Below are 8767 nucleotides of genomic sequence, written 5' to 3'. Positions count from 1 at the left end.
TTAAAGGGTGATTCTTTTGAGGTTAGGATTTTCATGCATTAGTATTTGACAGATCACGTGGGATTTCAGACATGGTGTCAAAGAGAAAGATGCTCAGTATGCTTTGACATTTCATCATGAATAGACTTACGATCTGCCACAACGTCGAATTTTCAGTGAATGGGCCCTAGAAAAGTTGGCAGAAAATCCGCTTTTTTATCGACAAATTTTGTTCAGCGATGAGGCTCATTTCTGGTTGAATGGCTACGTAAATAAGCAAAATTGCCGCATTTGGAGTGAAGAGCAACCAGAAGCCGTTCAAGAACTGCCCATGCATCCCGAAAAATGCACTGTTTGGTGTGGTTTGTACGCTGGTGGAATCATTGGACCGTATTTTTTCAAAGATGCTGTTGGACGCAACGTTACGGTGAATGGCGATCGCTATCGTTCGATGCTAACAAACTTTTTGTTGCCAAAAATGGAAGAACTGAACTTGGTTGTCATGTGGTTTCAACAAGATGGCGCTACATGCCACACAGCTCGCGATTCTATGGCCATTTTGAGGGAAAACTTCGGAGAACAATTCATCTCAAGAAATGGACCGGTAAGTTGGCCACCAAGATCATGCGATTTGACGCCTTTAGACTATTTTTTGTGGGGCTACGTCAAGTCTAAAGTCTACAGAAATAAGCCAGCAACTATTCCAGCTTTGGAAGGCAACATTTCCGAAGAAATTCGGGCTATTCCGGCCGAAATGCTCGAAAAAGTTGCCCAAAATTGGACTTTCCGAATGGACCACCTAAGACGCAGCCGCGGTCAACATTTAAATGAAATTATCTTCAAAAAGTAAATGTCATGGACCAATCTAACGTTTCAAATAAAGAACCGATGAGATTTTGCAAATTCTATGCGTTTTTTTTTTTAAAGTTATCAAGCTCTTAACAAATCACCCTTTATTTCTTTAACTTAATAATATTTTTCTCTTTGTTTAATTGCATAGTATCTGCCTTTATAGTTCATATAAACATCCCATATATATAGAAAAGAGTTGCCATGTTGCTCATAAGCCAATCTTCAAAAATTTTACTATATTCCTCTATTCAGTAAAATTTCATACTTGTGTTCGAAATATAATACTGGAATTGCCATATTGCTCATAAGCCAATCTTCAAAAATTTTACTATTCCTCTATTCAGTAAAATTTCATACTTGTATTCGAAATATAATACTGGAATTAAATAGTTGATATTTTACCAATACTATCACGCACAGAAAAACCATGTTTGGACATGGTTGCCGCATCCATTTAATGCTTATCTAGAGCATGTAATTGCCGCGAAAACCATGTATTTGGTCTTTGTAAAAATAGTTTTCGAGCGGAGAAAAATGTATGGTGGCAATAAGCATTTGAATGGTTCTCAAATACCACAAACATGTTCTATCATTTAAATGATAGAATTTGAGACCATTACATGGTCGGGAAAATCATGTACCTGACCATTCAATTTTTTTTACTTTTTTACAGGGAAAAAATTATTTTTATAGGTTAAGTATAAATATGTCTAGAAGCATTACATGGCCATAAAGACCATTTACATTTTTTTCGTGACCATTTAATTTTTTAACTTTTTTGCAGCGAAAAGAATTTTATAAAAACATTGAGCAGATACACACGATTTTCATTTTACGCGTGAGTCGTGTGTTGATTGTTTCTTGGAATGGACGGAGAATACGGATTTACTGTGTTTTGTGTTAATTTATTTATTCAGAAGTGGCACGTGGTTTTATGTGAACACAAAAAGGGAAAGAGTAATTGAAATGTAAATGTTCCTGTTTTTTGTTATGCATTTTGCTATATGGATCATTTATTTTTATTTGCAGTTACATGATGTCTGCGTTTGTACATTTGATGGGCACAATGTAAATATTAAATAATTACTTATTGTTGAAATTGAAATAAAATAGAGTGTGTAAAAATATATGATGTTTGCTTGAACGGTATTATAAATACAAATAAACAATGAATTAGTTTATAAATAAATAAAAACAAACAAATAAAGTTAATTTTGTGTTTTCTTTTCTCAAGTGGCGTCCTTTTTTCGACGATGAAAAAAGTTTTTTCATAAAGATGAAAACATTTTAGGTTGTGACCATGTTCTTTTAACTAGGAGAAAAACATTTTTAATGAATACCATAACATTTTAAATCGTGACCATTGTCTTTTCATTCAAACAAAATTCTTTTTATCAATATAATAACATTTTAGATGAGGACAATTATATTTTTCTTAGAACCATGTTCACTGAGCCAACATGGTTGCAGTTTAAAATGTTACATGGTCTCCGCAAAAATAGCTCCTATCATATTATTTTGCTTTTCAAATATGATTGTGACAATCATGTTTCTTCTCTGCGTGATTACTGAACATTACACAATTTATTGAACAAATTGTCTGCTTTCCCGTGTCTGGCACAACCAAAAGAGTTAATTTCCCTGAGTCTCGTAACGGTCGGTGTTCCTGGAAAACAATAAATTCTACTTTATTGTATTGCTGTTACGTTTTGTTTTATTTTCTTTGTTATCCTTAAATTTCAGTTGCTTCAACCTTTTTCAAGTATCTGCTATGAGGTTGGTCTTACATCCATATAAATATTTCAAAGCAAGTTGTATGAGAGTGGGTGTGTACGAGGAAATAGTCCTGCTATATTATTATTATTATTTTTTCTTCGTTTTTGGAAATGTACCAGTAGACATTTTTGTGTTGGTACCTCCTCCTTTAGACTTCATTGTTTTACGGAAATCTCTATGCCAGCATCAACTGCAGAATAAGCCATTATTTTGTCAAATGCATTTTATGTATGTTTATTTAGACAGTGTGTTACTGGTCATTGTCTACGGAGATTTGTGTTTTTTTTTTTGTGATATTTTACAGCATCAGATATTATAGAGAATGATTCGAACTGAATTCATTTCCGGCATTATATCGAATCGATAATTCATTATTAAGAAACTGGAGTTTTTATTCTATGAGGGGCCATCCCACAACATTTATTTGTTTGTGACCTGCAGTACATCACAACTTATTAATGACATATAGTCTAAAGTCGGACGGCACCGACTACACACAAAAAAATAATTCTTTCCTCCCAAACGAAATTTTAGACAAACAAAGACCGTTTCTGCTTTTTGCTTTAAGGAAGTTTTTTTGGAAGAAAAGTATATACTTTTTGTGATAAATGTTTATTATTTTCCAGGATGTAAAAACAATTTTATAAAGACTAACTAAAAAAAAAAAAAACATTCTTTTCTGGCTACTTGCGTTTTCCCTCACATCTTTCTCACTTCCATGAGGTTTTTTAGTTCTTAGCACCTTGTTCTGTAATACAAACAATGTAGTACATGCAAAAAAATAACTCTTTCCTCCCAAACGAAATTTTAGACAAACAAAGTTCGTTTCTCATTTGTTTTTCGCTGTAAGGAAGTGTATTTGGAAGAAAAGTATATACTTTTTGTGATAAACGTTTATTCTTTTCCAGGATGTAAAAACAATTTCATAAAGACAAACTAAAAAAAAAACATTGTTTTCTTGCTAATTGCATTTTCCCTCACATCTTTCACACATCCACGAGGTGTTTTAGTTCTTAACACCTTTTCCTGTAATACCAACAATGTAGAAGAAATTATACGATTTTATAAATTTTTAAAATTTTTTTACCTTTCGCCTGGACGGAGAATCGAACCGCGGACCATGCACTTTGTAAGCCAACACACTAACCACTGAGCTATGTCCCTGTTATGGTCATCAATAGATAAATATCCATATAAGTTATATTTATATAGCATAGCTTGCGGCGCCCACGAACCGAATAAACAAAATTTATTTAACAGAAACAAATATTTAGTTTAGGAGCAGTGGTTGCTACGTCCGACTTGCATGCAAAGGGTCGTGTGTTTGTTTTGTTTTTTTTTGTTTCGTTTTTTTTTTACATATATTCCAGATATGTTCGGAAGATTCCGAAAAAATGTTCAACATTACATTGTAGTATATTAAATTTTGAACTGTAAAATGTGTCTTATTAAAGACCTAAAGTCAGAAAAGAACAGTGTTTGATATAAACGAAATGGACTGTGTTGTTGTTTCAAAAATAACTTTTTTTATTGAAAAAATCAAAATTTTGTAACAAACGATTTTTTTTTGGTGATAAAAGTTTAAAATTTTCGAAGCAATTCAAAAAACTCTTACAAAAGAAAAACGTTTTCGGTACACGTTTTCCAAACGTTTTTTTTTTCTTTGCGTGTAAAAATTATTTGATTTTATAATCTCCGCGGTCGGAGAATCGAACCGCGGACCATGCAATTTGTAAGCCAATACACTATCCACTGAGCTATGTAGCTGTTATTGTTATCAAAGGCGGTCCGGAAACTTCTTAGCCTATCAATGAAAGAGAATAGTTAGTTTTTCAAAAATATTTTTATTTTTCAATATAATCTCCTGAAACTTCAATACACTTAGTCCAACGCTTTTCTAGCAATTCTATCCCTTGATTAAAATAGCTTTCCTCAAGATCTTCAATAGTGGTTTACAACTGTAATTGCATTTTCATTTGAGGTAAAACGCTTGCCATCAAGGAATTTTTATACCCTCCACCATAGGATGGGGGTATATTAACTTTGTCATTCCCTTTGTAACACATCGAAATATTGCTCTAAGACCCCATAAAGTATATATATTCTGGGTCGTGGTGAAATTCTGAGTCGATCTGAGCATGTCCGTCCGTCCGTCCGTCCGTCCGTCCGTCCGTCTGTTGAAATCACGCTAACTTCCGAACGAAACAAGCTATCGACTTGAAACTTGGCACAAGTAGTTGTTATTGATGTAGGTCGGATGGTATTGCAAATGGGACATATCGGTCCACTTTTACGTATAGCCCCCATATAAACGGACCCCCAAATTTGGCTTGTGATTGCTCTAAGAGAAGCAAATTTCATCCGATCCGGCTGAAATTTGGTACATGGTGTTAGTATATGGTCTTTAACAACCATGCAAAAATTGGTCCATATCGGTCCACTTTTACGTATAGCGTTTTCCCTCACATCTTTCTCAGTTCCATGAGGTTTTTTAGTTCTTAGCACCTTGTTCTGTAATACAAACAATGTAGTAGAAATTATTTGATTTTATAATCTCCGCGGACGGAGAATCGAACCGCGGACCATGCAATTTGTAAGCCAATACACTATCCACTGAGCTATGTAGCTGTTATTGTTATCAAGGGCGGTTCGGAAACTTCTTAGCCTCAACGAAAGAGAATAGTTAGTTTTTCAAAAATATTTTTATTTTTCAATATAATCTCCTGAAACTTCAATACACTTAGTCCAACGCTTTTCTAGCAATTCTATCCCTTGATTAAAATAGCTTTCCTCAAGATCTTCAATAGTGGTTTACAACTGTAATTGCATTTTCATTTGAGGTAAAACGCTTGCCAGCAAGGAATTTTTATACCCTCCACCATAGGATGGGGGTATATTAACTTTGTCATTCCGTTTGTAACACATCGAAATATTGCTCTAAGACCCCATAAAGTATATATATTCTGGGTCGTGGTGAAATTCTGAGTCGATCTGAGCATGTCCGTCCGTCCGTCCGTCCGTCTGTTGAAATCACGCTAACTTCCGAACGAAACAAGCTATCGACTTGAAACTTGGCACAAGTAGTTGTTATTGATGTAGGTCGGATGGTATTGCAAATGGGACATATCGGTCCACTTTTACGTATAGCCCCCATATAAACGGACCCCCAAATTTGGCTTGTGATTGCTCTAAGAGAAGCAAATTTCATCCGATCCGGCTGAAATTTGGTACATGGTGTTAGTATATGGTCTTTAACAACCATGCAAAAATTGGTCCATATCGGTCCACTTTTACGTATAGACCCCATATAAACGGACCCCCAAATTTGGCTTGCGATTGCTCTAAGAGAAGCAAATTTCGTACGATCCGGAAATTTGGTACATGGTGCTAGTATATGGTCTCTAACAATCATGCAAAAATTGGTCCATTCCAGTCCACTTTTACGTATAGCCTTCATATAAACGGACACCCAAATTTGGCTTGCGATTGCTCTAAGAGAAGCAAATTTCATCCGATCCGGCTGAAATTTGGTACTTGGTGTTAGTATATGGTCTCTAACAACCATGCAGAAATTGGTCCACATCGGTCCATAATTATATATAGCCCCCATATAAACCGATCCCCCGATTTGGCTTGCGGAGCCTCTAAGAGAAGCAAATTTCATGCGATCCGGCTGAAATTTGGTACATGGTATTGGTATATGTTCTCTAACAGCCATGCAAAAATTGGTCCACAACGGTCCATAATTATATATAGCCCCCATATAAACCGATCCCCCAATTTGGCTTGCGGAGCCTCTAAGAGAAGCAAATTTCATCCGATCCGGCTGAAATTTGGTACATGGTATTGCTATATGTTCTCTAATAACCGTGCAAAAATTGGTCTATATCGGTCCACTTTTACGTATAGCCCCCATATAAACGGACCCCCAAATTTGGCTTGCGATTGCTCTAAGAGAAACAAATTTCATCCGATCAGGCTGAAATTGGGTACATGGTGTCTCTAACAACCATGCAAAGATTGGTCCCTATCGGTCTACTTTTACATATAGCCCCCATATAAACGGACCCCCATATTTGGCTTGCGGGTGCTCTAAGAGAAGCAAAGTTCATCCGATCCGGCTGAAATTTGGTACGTGGTGTTAGTATATGGTCTATAACAACCATGCAAAAATTGGTCCATATCGGTCCATAATTATTTATAGCCCCAATATAAACCGATTCCCAGATTTGTTTTGCGGATCCTCTAAGAGAAGCAAATTTCATCCGATCCGACTGAAATTTGGAACATGATATTAGTATATAGTCTCTAAGAACCATTCAAAAATTGGTCCATATCAGTCCATAATTATACACGCTCACAAAAAATCGCTTCTGTAACATATACTCCCAAACATATTTTGCTTCAAGCATATACATTTTTGGGTATTGCCCAAACATTTATATGTTTGATCTCTTCCAATATATAATATGTTTGAAAGCATATTAGTGTAAACAATATATGTTTGGGTAGTCTAAGTTTCAAACATTTTGTATTTTTGCATCCAAATTCAATAATGTTGTCTTCCAAAAAACAATATGTTATTATGTGAACATATAATATGTTTGGAAGCATTTTGCACCCAAAAATATTATATGCTTAAAAAAATTCTCCCAAACAATATTGTGCTCAAAATTTTAGTTATTTATTTATATATTTACAATCATAACGAATTATGAAAATAAACAGGTAATATAGGTGCTAACAACATAGGTTTTCGACCTGAATGCTCAAAATTTTGTTTCTGCCCAATTGTATATTCCCCCACATCTTTCTCACTTCCACGAGATTTTTTAGTTCTTAGCACCTTTTTCTGTAATACAAACATTGTAGAAGAAATTATTCAATTGTATGATTTTTATACCCTTCACCACTACTGTGGTACAGGGTATAATAAGTTTGTGCATTTGTATGTAACGCCAAGAAGGAAAAGTCTGAGACCCATCGTTTAGTATACCGATCGTCTTAGAATTAAATTCTGAGTCGATTTAGCGATGTCCGTCTGTCTGTCTGTCTGTCTGTCCGTCTGTCTGTCTGTCTGTCTGTTGATGTACTTTTGTGTGCAAAGTACAGCTCGCAGTTTTAGTCCGATTGTCCTAAAATTTGGTATGGGGTCCTGTTTCGGCTCAAAGACGATCCCTATTGATTTTGGAAAAAATCGGTTCAGATTTAGATATAGCTGCCATATATATTTTTCACCGATCTGGTCATAATTGGCGTGTATATCAACCGATCTTCCTCAAATTCCGTACATTTCAATATTTTATGAGTCTCGAAAAACTTGCAAAATATTATCCAAATCGGTTCAGATTTAGATATAGCTCCCATATATAGCCTTAGCCCGATTTACACTCCTTTGTCCACAGAGGCCAATTTTTTGCTCCGATTTAGTTGAAATTTTGCACAGGGAGTAGAATTAGCATTATAGCTATGCGTGTCAAATTTGGTGGAAATCGGTTCAGATTTAGATATAGCTCCCATATATAGCTTAGCCCGATTTACACTCCTTTGTCCACAGAGGCCAATTTTTTGCTCCGATTTAGTTGAAATTTTGCACAGGGAGTAGAATTAGCATTATAGCTATGCGTGTCAAATTTGGTGGAAATCGGTTCAGATTTAGATATAGCTCCCATATATAGCTTTCGCCCGATTTACACTCATATGACCACAGAGGCCAATCTGTTACTCCGATTTAATTGAAATTTTGCACAGGGAGTAGAATTAGCATTGTTGCTATGCGTGCCAAATTTGGTTGGAATCGGTTCAGATTTATATATAGCTCCCATATATAGCTTTCGCCCGATTTACATTCATATGACCACAGAGGCTAATTTTTTGCTCCGATTTAGTTAAAATTTTGCACAGGGAGTAGAATTAGCATTGTTGCTATGCGTGTCAAATTTGGTTGAAATCGGTTCAGATTTAGATATAGCTCCCATATATATGTTTTTCTGATTTCGACAAAAATGGTCAAAATACCAACATTTTCCTTGTAAAATCGCCACTGCTTAGTCGAATAGTTGAAAAAATGACCCTAATTTTCTTAAACTTCTAATACATATATATCGAGCGATAAATCATAAATAAACTTTTGCGAAATTTCCTTAAAATTGCCCATATT

The 8767-nt window shown here is 35.2% G+C and overlaps 1 long non-coding RNA gene across 1 annotated transcript; it reads left to right on the top strand.

Moving 5' to 3' along the window:
• Positions 1 to 1687: 1687 nt before the first annotated feature.
• Positions 1688 to 2043, top strand: LOC142226032 (uncharacterized). Its single transcript, XR_012719580.1, has 2 exons — positions 1688 to 1799; positions 1861 to 2043. It is a non-coding gene; the product is annotated as an uncharacterized LOC142226032 (long non-coding RNA).
• Positions 2044 to 8767: the final 6724 nt, after the last annotated feature.

Source organism: Haematobia irritans, chromosome 2 (assembly GCF_050003625.1).
Source record: "Haematobia irritans isolate KBUSLIRL chromosome 2, ASM5000362v1, whole genome shotgun sequence".
Lineage (NCBI taxonomy): Eukaryota > Metazoa > Arthropoda > Insecta > Diptera > Muscidae > Haematobia > Haematobia irritans.
The sequence above is the reverse complement of the archived record's forward strand: the minus strand, read 5'-3'. Positions and strand labels throughout refer to the sequence as shown.